Below are 17,550 nucleotides of genomic sequence, written 5' to 3'. Positions count from 1 at the left end.
AAGGGGTTGCTGTGCCCTGTGGAGAGTCTGTAGCCCAGAAAAGTATAACTATGGCTGTGGGAACTATACTTTTACGTTACCTTCCTGCTTTTATTCCACATTCATTCATTTTCAACAAACTGCTTGAATCCCTGCAATGTCTAGCCGTACTCTCTGCTCCAGAAGATAAAAATGTCATACTTCTTAAAAGAGGTCATAGAGACCACAATCTGTTCACAACTGGGTGCCTAAGACTTCTGTCTTGACATTCCATGCCTTCTCCTCTCCTGATCCTACCCCACCTCCCAGTTCCCTTCTATAATACGCAGCTGGAAAGTTGTCTCCTTTCAGGCTGGGGGGTGTTTATGTTTCTCAATAAGCTAAGTGAATTTACTAACAAGCCCAACCCTGGGGACCACATGCCCAGAGGGATTTGCTCTGGCTTTAGCACCATCTCATCAGGCGGATTCAGGGCTTAAAATTTCCCAACCATGAAATAGGCTTACTTACATGCCTAACAAAGCAAAGCGGTGCAGAAATCGGTAGAACCCAACCTGCTTTTGAAATCTGCCTGTGCTAACTCACAATTCCACTGAGAACAAGTTGTGAGAACTTGAGCACATTACCTGACTGCTCAATCTTAGTTTTCTCTCTGGAAAACAAGGATGCTAATGTACTCACATTGTAGACTTGACATACAGGTTAAATAAATTAATTTCTGCAAAGCACCTAGAGCAGTGCCTATGCCTGCAGTGAGCACTCAGTGAACCATAACCATTACCAAGTAGCAACAACAAAATTATAGTACAAATCATCTGCATCCCAGGAAACCCACATAAAATTTGAAATAAAACAACTGTATTAGTTTTCTAATGTTGCTGTAACAAATTACCACAAAATTAGTGGTCTCAATCTTCACAAATTCATTATCTTACAGTTCTGTAGGTTAGAAAACTAACCTGGGTCTCACTGGTAAAATCCAGGTTTTGGCTGTATTTCTCGCTGACGTCTTTAAGAAGAATCCATTGGTTTTAGATCTCTTCCTCTCCAAAGTCATCAGTGAAGAGTTGAGACCTTCTCACATGGCATCACTCTGACCTCCTCTCCTGCCTCTCTCTCCCACTTTTAAGGACCTTTGCAATTACATTGGGCTCACCCAAGTAATCCAGGACAGTCTCCCTATCTTAGGGTCAGCCGATTGGCAACTTTAATTCCCCTTTGCCACAAAACACATTCACAAGTTCCAGTGATTGTGGACATTTGTCGGTGGGGGGTGGGGGGGGATTATTTTACCTACCACAATTACACAGAACCTCTCTGTCCCCAGAGTGAAACAAATAGATTTATATTTTTTAAGCTCTTTATTGGAATATAATTGCTTTACACTCTTGTACCAGCATATGAGGTACACCAAAGTCAGTCAGCTGAATTTATACACATATCCCCATATCCCCTCCCTCCCGCGACTCCCCCTCACCCTCCCTGTCCCGGCCCTCTAAGGCATCACCCATCATCGAGTTGATCTCTCTTTGTTATACAGCAAGTTTCCGCTAGCTATCTGTTTTACAGTTGGTAGTATCTATGCATCTATGCTACTCTCTCACTTCGTCCCAGCTTCCCCTTCACCCCCCCGCCCCCAACCCCTTGTCCTCCAGTCCATTCTCTGCATCTGCATCCTTATTCTTGTCTTGTCACTGGGTTCATCAGCACCATTTTTTTTTTTTTTTTTTGGAATCCGTGTATATGAGTTAGCATACAATATTTGTTTTTCTCTTTCTGGCTTACTTCACTCTGTATGATAAACTCTAAGTCTATCCACCTCATTACATATAGCTCCATTTCATTCCTTTTACAGCTGAGTAATATTCCATTGTATATATATGCCACATCTTCTTTATCCATTCATTTGTTGATGGGCATTTAGGTGGCTTCCATGTCCTGGCTATTGTAAATAGTGCTGCAATGAGCATTACAGTACATGTTTCTTTTTGGATTACGGTTTTCTTTGGGTATATGTCCAGTAGTGGGATTACTGGATCATATGGTAGTTCTATTTGTAGTTTTTTAAGGAACCTCCAAACTGTTTTCCATAGTGGCTGTACCAACTTACATTCCCACCAACTGTGCAGGAATAGATTTATTTTCATTGCCACTGAGCAGCCAGAGGGATGATAGGATAAATAGGAAACTGCCAGAAAGTAGACGGCTCATCCTCTGTAAGGGATGGAAGTCCTCAGGGCCCACTCAGCGCAAAAGTTATTACCTTTTCACAAAGAGTCCATGAGCACCGTAAAACTTTACCACAACAGTGTTCACAGAAAGAATTTGCAGAGGATATTAGATCTGAGGAGAGTCACCCTTCAAGCACTTTATGGATTTATGGATAGAAAAATTAGGAACCAAAATAGCTAGTATGAAAGAACCATGAAAGATGAAGACATCTTAAGTTTGAAGACTGAGTCATTGTAGATTCATGACCAAGAATGCCTTAGGATTTACCAAAGCAGGAGGAAGCGACCAGGGTTACAATTCTACTATGGGGTATAGACTGCTTTGGCCAACACACAACCAACCAGGAGACCAAAGGAGAGGAGGGAATCACACCATACCAGGATCGGCTGGGAGTTTCTCCAAGGCTTTCGATGGGGGTCAGTGGTTAATACCAGAATCCCATCACACACTCCTTCTGAATCTCTGTGTGTTCCACAAAGGCCAACAGTGCCAAGCAAATACTCCCCAAGCCTGTCTCCAGTAACGGTAACGATGCTTCTCATTTGTACAGTGATTTTCACTGTATAAGCATTTCACAAATATGACTTCCAAACTAAACATTTTCTTGGTATATTGGTGTATTCAAAAAATAAAACTCTCCTTGGATCACTCCCTTTATGCCAAAAGTAACAAATACAGAAGTAATTAAGGTTTTGGTTTAGACATTACCGGGGATTATGTCATTGATAAGGCGTGAAAGGTTTCTGAGCATGAAGTCAGTTTAGCAGGCTGCCAGCAGTTAACTTAGGCATCTTCTATACTGCCTCATCTTCTGTTTCTAACTTCAGGAAAGGTGACTCAAAGCCTAGTCTGGAAAAGCCCTTTCTCATAACCCCTCCAATGACCATTATAATTCCAAGGAATAAGAAAACGTCTAGATTTTCCTTTTTGCAATAAGCCTTGCATTGTTCTTCTGCAAATGAATCACAGTAGTAATCACCTTTAGCAAGACAAGCAAGATTTCGGATATTAATGCTACAGTTCAAGAGAATTTTCTCCAGAATACAAAAATGCCTCTCCAAGGGGAATTAAGGCAAGGTTTCTCTGGGAAGCAGAAAAACAAGAATTTGTCGTCCCCCTTTGCAATGTCATAAGTTAAGGAGGAGATCAATTCCTTCATTTCAATTTGTATCAGCCTGAAGTTCGAGCAGAAGCATGCAGCAAATTCTGTTTTTGACTCGGCAGGTTGCGAATCCAACAGACTCCTTCCATTATGAAAATCTTTGTTTCCATCTCTACCACCCAAGAATGTCTTCCCTGCCATGAGCAGATTATTCTCCTGGGTGGAAGGTTTGCCTCTGTTCATTAGGATTCCAATGAGAGGAAATAAACTCTAGTGGTTATTTATTCCATCCAAAATTCTGGATCTATCCATACATCCTCAACTAGTTAATACTGAAAAGGTTGTTCAAATTCTGCATGTGGCATGTCATGAAAAGCAGCAACCACCCACTTGGGAATATATCATGAAACCCTCTGAGGATGAAGCAAAGACATTTTTATTTTGTTACAACACATTAGGGCAGAAGAAATGCCATGAGGCACGACAGCATGTTAGTCCCACCCGTAAGCAGTGCAGCCACCTGAAATGTTTCTGAATTGCATGCTTGGCTTAATGAAAATCATGTTAAGGAAAAGGGAAAGGATGGAAAATAACAACATTTCATCATTGTCAGATATTACCAATGTCACATTAGATGTGTCTTCAATGTGCTAAACCACAATCACAGAAAATTTTTGAACAGCTATTAAGCACCAGAACCATGATGGGAAAGGGAAATGTCATGGATGCTGTTCCTTCCCACCCTGCTGCATTTCAGCTGTCAGTGTACCCATCTCCCAGCCCTGCCAGGTCCCTGTGGCCCCCTTCTCAGGAAATCGATGACACCCCTCTCCCTGAGACCCCAGGCAATGACTGAATGGGGAGGGTTTACAAAAAGCTGACCCATGCCTCAAGGTGAAACCACCTATCCAGTGTGTTTATTTTCTTGATTAAAAAAACTTTTTTTAATTAATTTTTTTTGGGGGGGGCCATGCAGCATGTGGGATCTTAGTTTCCCAACAAGGGATCAAACCCATGCCTCTTGCTTTGGAAGCATGTAGTCTTAACCACCGGACTGCCAGGGAAGCCCCTGGTGTTTTCCATTGTGTGTGTCCTTAGCCTATTTTCACAAATTCCTATTCTGAGTGCAGTGGGCTTCTCTGGGAGGGATTAAATTTACGCATGTGTGTATTATCGTTTTCTTTATGATAAGAAAAATTGCCAGCGTTCTACAGAAGAGGCAGGGGCAGTGCATAACCTGAGTGTGGTCTGCCTTACAAGGAGTGGTGGGCTCTCTCCAAATCACTCCCATATCCCCTCAAGCCCTCTCGGAACCCACCTGAACACTTTTGCCTCACAAGGGCTCCCTGCATCTCTGCTTGAGGGCATCTGCCCATCAAGGTGGGTGCTCTGCCACAGGCAGGGCTGGGAAGAGGGCCAAGGTATTGTCCTGACCCTTAACAAATAAGGGATGTGATTGGTGGGTGGGTATCCCAGCTTCCTCATGCCCAAGCATGACAGTTGTGATGTGGCTCTGCATGGTCTCTCAGAGGGTCCTAAGGCAGGTTGAGGCCCAGTTGCCCTCATTGGTTACCTGCTCATAACAAAACTTTCATTATCTTTCCTCTCTTCTCTGACTCATTTCCCAACTGTGCTTCTTAGAATCCCTTCCCACATAAGCCACTCCCACCCACATTCTTATCTCATGGTCTTTCAGGGAATCCAGATTAGGACAGAAGGGTAGGTGCAGAGGGTATGGTCTAATGACCTTGGAGAAGGGATGGTCCCTCCCAGAGGGGTAGTGTTGGCTGTGGCTGGGGTGGGACATAGCACTGGCCCCAATAACTGTGTCCTGGAACTGCCCTTAACGCTATACTCCTCATGCCCACTGGCTCCCTGGGAAGTGTCCGTATATAAGAAGTAAAGGAGGTGATGGCTAAGTGATTTTTGGTTTCTGATGTGGGTGTGCAAAGAATGTGCAGTTACCCCCAGCCCTTCTTCACCTGCCTGGGGAGCCTGATGTGTACCCTTGGAGAGACTTCACTGCCATAATGTTAGTGAGAAGCTTCTGGTCTACCTCTAGGGAGAGAGGCTCTCCACTGTGACATTCCTAAGACATCTCCTGTCCTCCCAGGCTCTTAGGTTCTTTGGAGGCACTGGCCCTGCAGCCTGGATCTCCACAGCATCACATCAGTGAGGAATAGAGGTTTGGAAGGTCTGAATCCAGAGACCTGTCAATTCAGCCAGGAATCCTCCCACAAAGGAACTCTGGAGAGATGAAAGATGACCAGTGAGGGTTGGTTACCATGAAGATGAGACCTCCAAGCACCTGGACCATTTGGTAAGTCAAGGACTTTGACTGCATGTTGGGCACAGCTGACTGAGGCCCCTGCCATCTGAGCAGCTCCAGCCCTACATTGCAGTTGGCACAGCAATGTAGGACCAAGGTTCCCCTGCTCCAGATGCTCACGTATCCCTAGATTTAGTGAAACAAACAAGGGTGCAGCAGGAGCCTGCAGGGAATCAGTGTTTCTGTACTTCCTTCTGGGGGTAGGTGTTCAGGACATGCACTCTGGGAAGGATTGGGGCTGGCGCCATTTGTACTCTAACCCGGGAAGGGCTTGCCTGCTGTATTTTTTTTTCCTTATCCCCTTGATATTTGGAGTCAAACAAAATCTACTCAACCAAATTTGAAACTTCTGACTAAGGACCAAAGTAAATATATGGAGGCAAATATGCAATGACTTAAGCTGACTGAGAAAACATTCATATTTTAAAAGAAACTAGAGTCTAAATTTTAAATATTAGGAACTGTGATTCTTTCCATGACATATTTCCAAAACACTTGTCTGAAACTCAAACCACAGAGGAAATAAGATATGACCAAAGCTTCCAGAAAGAGAAAGGATGAAGCAAATGGAGCAGCTGAGAGTGGACGCCGTCATCTCTGTCAAGGCAATTAAGAACATTTAACTACATGCACGGCAAAGTGCTCTGAGTAATACCCCCTGAGTCTTCCGCATTATGACCAAAAACAATAAACAAGGTTGTAAACAACCATCGTCAAATGGCTCCACTGAGGCCACACAGCCATCTTCAGGAAACTGGGATGATAGTTTTCATTTTTGAGCTAGTCACTAAGTTACTACCTTCCATGGAATGTGGAAGGTGCATTGACTGACACATCAACTTCTTCAAACTGCCACCCTAGGTCAATACAGAATTTCCTTTGGATTGTACCAAAAAGCCATGTCACCACAGGGAGGGTGCCATATTTGGTCCTGAGCCTTTATCTCTAAAGGAAAGTCAAGTCCTAATTCCAACATTTATCCGTGAAAAGTTCTACTACCAAACAAAGCCCTGAAATTCTTGACACAGGTTGTAGCTGGAGTGAGACAGAGTGGAGAGCACAGTTGGGGGCTGCAGGGAGGGGCGTGGCTCTAAATTGGGTTTATTGATTGCAGCTTTGGAGCTTTTTATTCCATTTCTCCTCCTGACTTCACCCTCAGTTACCATGGAGTGCAGGGCTCACATCATCTGGCTCATCCTTCTCTCCACCATCTCTACCCCTCCTGCATCCTAATAACATCAACATCCTTGCCTCTCATAACCTGGACCTGCATGGGATCCGGAGAACCCTTGGCAGGACGTAGGTGGGATTAACACTAAAATGAAAAGTTGCCAAGACCAACAGTCTAATAAAATCATTTTATCCACATAATTGCAGTCTCCTGTGTCACAGTTTGGAAGGCAAATAGTCCCCCAGCTTGAGAACACCTCCTGCCTGAATTTTCAAGGGGTCCAATTCTCAAGAGGATAGCCCTTCTCCATCTTCATTAAATCAAAATCAGATAGTGTCCAAATGGCCAGTGCTGGTTGCTTTACCCTGATAACTGAAGTCAGAGCTTAGACCTGCTCCTATAGAAGGAACTCCATTGCAGTGTCTGGAAACTAGCTGCGCTGGCTCTTTGGTTCTATCAATAAACCTCAGTATAGACACCCACACTGCTGTTTTCCCCTCTGGATGGCCACAATGGAAAGGGCTCCCACACTCAGCCAACTGTTGGATTCCCAACCATCTTCCCCTGAGTCTAGGTGTATCCATTATCTATTGCAATGTTACAAAGTCCCTACAACATAGTGGCTTAAAACAACAACCATTTGTTTTTGCCTATAAGTGCCTGAGCCAGCTGTGTGGTCTGCGGATCTGGGCCAGACTCTGCCCCTCTTAGCCAGGCTCATTCACGAGCCTACAGTCACCTGGCAGTTGTCTGGGGGCTGACTGACCTAGGACAGCCTCACCGCGTGTCTGGGGCTTGACTGTCTCTTAGCTGGAGTGACAGCAGTGACGGAGTCACAGGCGTCATGTCACTTAGCAGGCTGGCCCAAGATGCTGCTTATGGCAGTGGCAGGATTTCAAACGAAAGTCCCAGGGTAGCTCGTTGCGTAGCAATCGACACATGAAGATCTATACCTATATTTCCAACCATATTACAGAAAATAAACTGAATTTTTCCTTATCAGTACATTTCTTCTCTGCTGCCATCTTTTGGGTTTAGCAGGTTCGATGGTGAGGGAAGGAATAGATACTCTTTGCGCATCTGCCCTTCTCCTCTCCCTCTCAGGCGGCAAAGCCACGGCAGATAGCTTTCTCTTGCAAGCCGCCTGAGGCCTAGGCTTGAAGCTGGTGCAGGACTCAAGGGGAAATGGACTGTGCCCCTTGTTGGGAAGAGCTGCAAAGCCACATAGAAAAAGGGCAGGCACAGCAAGCGGGTGGAGAAGCGGGCTCTTTTTTGCACACGGTCTGTCCCACTTGGCACTCAGGATTACTCAGTACAGGGCAAACCTTCTCCCTCCTGAGACCTGACCCCACTTGTTGTCCCAGGAGTGAAATATCTTTCATGAAATTTTCATCGTCTAATATCTAAGTTTTAAAGCAAATGCCAGTAATCTTTAGAAAAAATGATGAACCTGGTCTGAACAGGTAATTCAGACCTGTTACCCTGTGGTGCAGAGGAGTTTGGGGCGGGAGAAAGGGCCCTGCACGAGCAGGGAAGGGAGAAAGAGCTGTGGACGAGTGTGCGCTTTCTTAACGCTGGCCGCATCTCTTCAGTGTCCGCACCAGGGCCCTGGGGCAATGTGCTTCATTCAGCTCCCAGAGCTGGCTGAGGTCACTACAGCGGGCGGAAGGAGGGGTGATCGTCACCCTACACCGCTTTCTAATTCCAGCTCAGATACGCTCTGGGGGAAGAGAATGGCATGATGGTGTTGGAAGGAGAGAGGGATGGGAACAGGAGATACCGACTTCCTGTTCTCTCCAATTCCAATCTATATCAACCCATGTTTGGTTAAGATAATTGTACCCTGACTCTTCTCAGATTCTGAGCAGTCAACCACCACCATCCTCCCCATTACTCAGTCCTGGGAACTAGAGCTTCCACATATGTGGCCCTGCTGCCAACATGCGTGTTCCCATAGACTGACATGAGGATAACAAGCTACACTTCACACACGAAGGTGAGCTTCTCAGCTGGATATGCAATTGAATGTCTAGTGTCAAGGATGTTATGGTCTCCTAAGCCATCTTCATTTCGTATCCCGTCTCTGCTATAACCAAGACATTTCTTCTGAATGCCTGAGTATTGTTCCAAGTGTGACTATTGTTAGAACAACTTTTTTTCTGTTTTAAGTCAAAAGATCCAATACATTTGTCTCATTAATTTATTCATTCATTCCACAATATTTTTTAAGTACCTACTATGTTCTAGGAGTCAGGGACACAATGGTTGGGGGACCCAAAGTCTCTGCCTGATAAGAACTTTTGTTTTGACTGGTGAGAAAGATGACAAAAAGTAAGTTAATAACAATATTATCAGATACCTGCTTTAAAGAAAAATAAAGCAGATATGAGAACTGAATGTGAGGCAGGACAGACAAGCTAGGATGGTTGGAGAGGGCTTTTCTGAGGAACCGATACTTGAGCAAAGGCCTAAAGGAAGTGAGAGAGTGAGTCATGTAACTATCGGGGGAAGAGAATTCTAGGGAGAGGAAATGTCTCCATTGCTTAGGACCTGCAAAATCACTCAGAAGGAAATCACTGATTTCTTAGAGCCCATAATCCTTCTGCTCTTCAAACATTCCATGATGGTTAAAATTATTTTAAAATTTCTTGAAGTTTACACTTTTGCTAACTAAACATTGACAAAAATATGATGACTAGCAAATGTGTGAAGTATTAGGGGAGAGCCTGCCACCCCAGCACATTCTCTTTCGAAATGTTTCCCAGCCAATATAGACAAGGTCCTACTTGTAGTCTTGCATGAATAAATGTCTTTGAAACTTAATTCAAAAAAAAAAAAATCAAAACGATATTTGTGCACTGTCTCTCTGCAGCTGTGGTCCATGGGGATCTCAGATAATGGGAGGGCAAACCCAGAGACCAATCTCAACAGTCAAGGCCTCTCCCAAACACCTGCCCACAGAGAGGCCAAAGGCAAGGGCAGGAGAGGAGGGAGGAAGCCCCCAGATACACAGCCGGCCCTCCTAAGAATTCCCACCTCCATGCCCATCTGGCCAAGAGCAAGGCCATTAGCACCACCTGCAGATAGAAGCCGTGAAGAAAGTCATTAGGCCCTGGCAGAATGAGTCTTTAAGAAAAACACAGAACCTCAGGAGGTGCCCAGAGCTGAGGAGATGGAATGAAAATTTTCCAGACATGACCCTCCCAGAAACTCTGAGGCCCTTGGGAGAGATTAGACTGAGAGCATCCGGAAACCAAAGGGTTCCGACAAGTGCCTTCACTCTTTAACGACAATTGTACAGTTGCGCCGTGTTTCCTCATCTTCCCATCCTAGCTCTCCAAGGCTTTCTTTCCTTTTTGTCTCACTTTCTTTTTTTCTTGCTCCATCTCCTATTAATTGGTTTTCTTCCTGATCTACTTCAGCCTCCTCTTTCTCCTTGTTATTTAGAAAGTAAACGTAAAATAAACAAGTCATAATTATTGAGAAATCCAATGAATGAAATGGTAGTTTACCTTCCACAATAGTGGTTTTTTCCTGCTCCAAATTTGAGATGACAGTGGCACCCTCACTTCCTGCTGGTGGCATCTTCCATTAGTAAGGGCCTTCAAAGGGCAGACTTTTATTACATAGAAAATGCCACCATGCGTTCCTAGTCTATGAACTAGTAATTACCCTCCCGGGAATATGTGCTTAAGAAGTAGTAACTCAATAGGAGCCCAAAAAGGTCACATGTATGCCTGGGTCCTTTGTAGTGTCATCTATAATGACAGAAAGTAGAAAACAAGGTAAGCACCCAACAATAGTAGAATGCACTAGCAAACTCTGTTAAAGTGACTCAATGGGAGACTGTGTATCTATTAAAAATCATAATTATAAACACTATGTGGAAACATGGAAAGCTATGTGTTATGTGAAAAGATCAGAACACAAAATTCTATTACCCTCTAAGCAAAATTATGGGAACCAAAGTTGGAAAAGAATATACAAGAATAAGGTTAGTTTTTCTCTTACGTCAGAGTGGTAAAAATACAGACTCCTCATTAAAAAAATCTTTCAATGTTATACTGTTTTAATAAACATGTAAAATATAGCAATAAGAGAAGTTATGGAAAATTTGTTAGGAAGTCCAACACGAATCAGTTGTAATCCCCCACTAGTAACACCACAAGAAAGGTCTTTCAATGTATTTGCCATGAGGTTATGTTTCCCCATCCTTCCCACGTCACCTCCCTCTGAGATCAAGTTAAGGGAGTGAAACATTCTTTATTTAACTCCAGGCTTTCTGTTTTACATTGGGCAGACCTGTTACCAGTCTTCTGTACCATAGTCCCACATTATCAAGACAAATTTATCCCTCATCACATCCTAAATGGCATCTGTTATAGCAGTCACCTTGCTCATTGGCTAGCCCCCATCTCCATCTCTTTCTGTGAGCCCTTGGGATACTATCTCTCTTCCCCTCCGGCTTCAACTCTTGCCCACCTTCTGAGCCCATAACACCTCTCCTGACCTCCTCAGCCCTCCACAATCTCTTCAAACTTCAACTTCCTCCAACATTGATCATCTTTACCGTATAATTCATATTACATGTTTGTTTCACAACTTATTCTTATCTATCCAACATTACTGCAAAACCCTTGAAGGTAGGAAAATGTGTCTACACTTGACCTTCAAGCAAAGCTCAGTGCTTAAGCCCAGAGTTACTGAATGATACTGTTTATTGAGTGATTAATACTGGAACAGGGACAAGGGAGCCTCTGGGAATGGAGGAATAGATTTCCATACTTGTTCTGCATCTCATCATGTGTCAGACACATTCAAGTGCCCCAAACCAAGCCTCATTAACTACTGTGAAGTGCATGTGGACATCCATAAACATGAAGCCCTCTGTAACTCATTTTCAAAACTATTAACAAGCACAGATGAATATGTATTGCTGATGGGATCAGTACTGATTTGTATGATGTTCTAGAGTAGATTAAAAGCTATAGGCAATATTATTAATAACCTAATTTATCTGTGGAGTAAATTTATAGATTTAATGTTTTGATTATAAAGAGCAGCATGAAGAGTTTTTTGAAAATAGATGCTTTGAGTAATTTTATCTGACATATTAAACCATGAAAAGATCTGAGTTAGAATTTCTTAATAGAACACTTAAGCATGCATATTAAATGAATCATATTTGTGACTTTTCAAAAAGCAGAGTGTTACATATTCCTAAATGGGAAATTTATGCTGTAGAATTAATAGTACATGTTGCAGATTCATAAATCACTGACTGTATTAAACCAAAATGATCTAGTTAAGAGAAATTGAGCTGTAGAGTTAGGAAGGTTGGAGTTCAAATTTCAGTCCTGTGCTTAAAATACCTCATCTGAAAATAGCCCGAGGTTTCCACCTTCACAATATTACTTTGAAGATTAAATAACATTGTATATACAAAGCACTTAGCACAGGTCCTAGTACATGGAAGGCGGTCAATAAAGATATGTATTATTATTGTTTTTATTATTTTTAAATTATTATCATATTATCATAGAAGAATATCATCACAAAATTATTATTCTTAGCATGTCAGACCTGCATCGAAGTTAACATGAGGTTTATGACCATTTTCAGCCGGACATAGCAAAGGCAATTTTTATAATCCTCTTGATATAATGAACTCAGGCTAATGTTGTCCACTGAGGCCAACACAACTCTATTAATAGCAAAGAGCCTTAATGGAGCAATGCTGCAGCAAGGAACACTCTTTTCAAGAAATCATAAGTATTATTGATCTATTTTTCTTTCTCTTCCTTGAGAAAGCTAACTGGAAGTATGTTCAATCCTAATGGACCAGGGGCGAAGGAGAGGGAGTGGCTTTCTCTGAATCAGTTGGGAAAGGCTTATCTCCGCACATCACCTGTGAATATAACTTTACCTCCCTGCCCAGCTAACCTCTTAAATGGCTGGTCTCTGTCCCTGAGCTCAGTCTGTTACATTGGTCCTTAATACACCACCTGGAAAAATATTCAGCTTTAATTAAGCTTGACAGTCTCCAAATACAATGTTGTTTAAGCGGCAAAGATTGAGTTTGTTTTCAATATGAGAGAAAATGGCAATTAGATGGAAAAGGAAACTGTTCAAGAATGCACTCTCCCTCGTGTGATGTTTTTGGAGGCAACAAATGAGAGAGAGACAGAGAAGAAAGCAGAGAAATGTTTATCTAAACTCCTCTTGGAAGCAGAGAAATCCTCTTTGAACCAAAGAAATCATGAGGGTAGAAGAAAATGATACAGAACACTCTCTGTAACTATAATAATCATGATGATGACTTTATAACTGCACACAGCAGAGCAATTTTTAATCTTTTAATTTTCAAAGTACTGCTTTGTCACAAATATACAAGAAAAATATCTCAAAAGCCTTGTGTGACCCCACAGTGAAAAAACTAATGGCTACTTCTCTGATCCTCTGGACCTCTCAAGACTTGCTGATGCTGCTGTTCTCACTGGTGTTCATTTCCTCCTGGGTTGCAGACTTTCCTTGTCTCTTCAGACCTCCTGTGTCCTGCTCCTGCCTCCTCAATGTGCAATTCCTCTCAAAGCGCAAATCTCTCTACTCGATTCCTTGAGGAATGCATCCAGCCCTCCCTGCACCAGCGATCAGTGCTTTGGAGAAGATTCCCAGAGCCACATTCCAAGCCCCATTCTCTTCCTGAGCATCAGTTCTGCTTCTGGGATGGCTTCATGGAGAAGGTAGGATTTGAATTGGATTTGAAGGCTGAGCAGATTCAAATAGTCAAAGAAGTGGAGTTTAGAAAGGAGTATCATAGGTGGAAAGATGACCATGGGCAGAGTGCAGAGATGCACGAGGGATTTTTGGATGATACTGAAGGTCTCCAAGGAATTCTTATCCTTTTAAAAAAGACTTTTAGGAAGAGGACTTTTCCATCTTTTAGGGCCTTCTGTTTCTCTAAATGCCTGGGGGCACTTTCTAGTGCTTACTCTCCAAAGTTTAAAAATAAGTCAAAGAACAAACCCTTCCTTCACCCTTAACTCTAGTGACATCAAAAAGAATGTCCCAGATCCCCAGAGGCCCCATTTCCAGAAGTCTCTTTCCTCCAGCCCCCAACCCCCCCTCCCCCGACCCCACCTTGCCCAACTTCAACAGAAATACCCCTGGGCACAGGCGGACTGATGAGATTTGCTTTGCACTTCAATTCTGAAGCAGTTGTTTGACTCCTGATGATTTCAACTGCTGGTCTTCAAACTTTTTCTTCAAAGGAAGATCACCTCACCACTTTCAGAATTTTGATTCCTTGGCTTTCTCTTTTCACTGAAATCAAGGCAAAGGCAGTTAATGGGTGTGAGTGAGCTGTCCAAAATTCCATTGTTATCTCCTGACACCTGTCCCACAACTTATTACACAACCTTTATACATGGTCTTCAGAGGACAGAGTGATTCTTAATATGTTAGTGATAGAAAGGAAAACCACATTGTGCATTTGGTTAAATCCTTGTTCTGTTGCATGGTCAGTACTCTTCTGAAACAGAAAATAACTTAAAACTGGATGAATTCTCCCACTGGGCCATCCCAAGTTCAAAACTAGAAATAATCTAACCTTCCTAACCCATGTCTTGCAAAAATAACTTATTTCCAAGGAGAGACGTCATTTAATACGTTTTGCAGCACATGAGAAATATAACAATATGTCATATGCCCATGTGCAAAATTACAAAAATCATCACTCTTGGCAGCTCATATCAACTGAATATATTTCGAGGTTCAATGACTTAAGTCAGAAGTTTTCTCTTCATTTCCTTATAAGCCTATCTCTGAATGCATAAGCTTATGCTAAACATAGTTTAATCTACCCCTTGCTCCATCCCCATCTATTTCACTCCAAAAAAATATATATCTTTTAAAGGTATTTATAGATTTCATGGTCAGAGGATAGAACATAAGCACTGTTCGTCTACCCAAGATGCTATTTCCCTATTTGTTTTAGATTATATATAGAGTGCACATCATAAAACTATTTAAAAAGCCCGTTTTTCCACCTTCCTTTATGACTATCTTAACATCTTTCTTTACCAAAAGATGTCAATGCCCACAGTAAAAGTATAATCCATATGCTAGTTACAAACTTAAAAAAATAAATAAATCTATGGACATCTGCTTTAGATTATGATGGTAACAGTTCCAAAACTAACTAGGAAATCAGATAAAATACTAAAACATTTACTTGAAGGTACTGGAGAGCTGCCAAGGTAACCAGGACTTGAGAGTGCAAGAGTCTAGAGAGAAGGGAAATGTAGGGAGGTGAGCTGACCTTCTGTGGGTTGCTTTTTCCCTCAGGACATTTGCTGAGTCTTGTCTTTATGATGAGTTGGAATCTGAGAAATTGGGCAGAGAGCTATGGCTAAGAAATTAAAAAAAAAAAAGGCACTAGAACATTGGGAATTTTATAGGGATAGAAAAAAAACTAAAGTTTGGAGCTGCCTGGTAGGCAGTACTAGAGTGACCAAAATCTGGAGAGAGGGGAGGGAACAGAGAGACAAATTCTCAGGTTTCTCTGAATAAGAGGCCAAAAAAGTCAGCAGAAAACTGCTGAAAACATATTAGAGTTTTCAACAATCTGATGTGCTAATAAGACAAAAAGTACAGTTTAGGAACAACCCACCTAAAGGTGGCCACGCTAAGCATCCCAGGCTAATCCCTAGGAGCAGGAATGAGCAAGGGGATAGATGGAGCCTTCGCAAACTTGCAGTCCAGCCTTTGAGTCAGCCCTGTGCTTGATTAGATTTAGGGAATTGGGCCCACCATCCCCCACACTCAAGCCATCTATCATAGAGTATGGTGAACCCTCTCTAGAAGAAGTTATCGTTTGCATGCACAATGTCTAGCATTCAACCAAAAACCACCAGGCATACCAAAAAAGAAAAACAAGATTATAAAAACAGAAAATAGAAACAAATTCATGCATGGCCCAATTATTGAAACTATCCAGACACAGATTTGTTAAACAACTATGATTAATATATTTTTTAAAATATGGGACAACATGGGAATTTCACCAGAGAATTGTAATGTATTTTTTGAAAAGCATCAAATAGAAATTATGGAACTACAAAATTACAATAATTGAAACTAAGAACTCAGTAGATAGGTTCACAGTATATTGAATACAATAAGAGAGAGGACTGATAAGCTGAAAGACTGATAAATATAAAATATACAGGCTGAATCACAGAGAGCAAAACAAATGGAAAATATAGAAAAGAGCCTTGGCAAAATATGGTGGACTTTGAAAAGGTAGGACACATCTGTAAGTGAGTCCCAGAAGGGGATGATAGAGTGTCACAGAAAATATATTTGACTAGATTATAGCTGAGAATGTTCCAACATTTCTGAAATACTGCAATTTCAAGAAATACTACAATCATCAACCAAGGTTAACATAATAAAACCACAACTAGGCCCAGCAGAGTAAAACTGATGAAAAACAAAGGGAAAGAATGAATTGGGAGATTGGGATACCAAATTGTACACTCTAAATATATGCAGTTTATTGTATGTTAACTGTATCTCAATAAAAGTTCTTTAAAAATAAATAAATAAATAAATAAATAAATAAAAATAACAAAGGGAAAGAGAAAATCTTGAAAGGAGCCAGAAGAAAAAGACACATTACCTTCAAAGGAGTAAAAATAAAATTGACAGTTGGATTTTCAGTAGAAAAATGTAGAAGCCAGAGAATAATGGAATACTACCTTTACAGTACCAACAAAAAATAACTGCCAATCTAGACATTCATATACAGTGAAAATATCCTTCAAAAATTAAGATGAAATAAAATATTTTTCAGACAAACAAAAATTGAGAGTGTTAATCACCAATAGACCTGCATTAAAAGATATACTAAAGGGAATTCTTAGGCAGAAAGAAAAAAATGATCCCAGGTGGAAACAAGGACATAATGCAGGAAGGAATAAAAAACAACAGAAAAGGTAAACATTTAGGAATATAAAAATGAACATTAACAGTAAAATAAAAACTAATAATGTCTTGTGGAGTTTAAATACATAAAATATATATATTATATATAATGTCTATTTTACTTACAATATAAATATTGCTTGTAATATTTAAAATATGTATTATTTATACATATATAATATGTATATATTTACAATAGTTATAAAATATTATAGGTATATTTGTATATATCATGTATAATATGTATGTATAAATGTACATAATAATGCCTATATTATTTATAAATATATCAATTATATTTATATATAACATAAATATTATCATATTATTATGACAATAATAATACAAAACAGGGAAGTAAATGAAGTTAAAGTGTTAGAAGATTCTAACATTGTTTGGGAAAAAGTAACACGCTAATAAATCAGGAATGGATTTTGTAAGCTCTAGGGTAAACACTAAATAACAGTTAAAGAACATGTAAATCAAATTTAATAAATGAGAAAAAATAGAAAAGAAAAAATCAAAATAGAAGTCTGTATAAAGTTGGTACCTGATAAGATTATTATAAGAAAGGAAAATTATGCTCAGTCTTTCCCATAAACATAGATGTAATCATGCTTAACAAATTAATAGCATTAAGTGGGTTTTATTCCAAGAATACAAAGGTAGTTAATATTCAAAAATCACTCAATGCAATTCCCACATTAACAGAAAGAAAAAAAAGGAAAGGAAAGAAAAGTCAGCTATAGA

This window comes from Hippopotamus amphibius, chromosome 2, assembly GCF_030028045.1.
Source record: "Hippopotamus amphibius kiboko isolate mHipAmp2 chromosome 2, mHipAmp2.hap2, whole genome shotgun sequence".
In the NCBI taxonomy this organism is placed as follows: Eukaryota; Metazoa; Chordata; class Mammalia; order Artiodactyla; family Hippopotamidae; genus Hippopotamus; species Hippopotamus amphibius.
The sequence above is the reverse complement of the archived record's forward strand: the minus strand, read 5'-3'. Positions refer to the sequence as shown.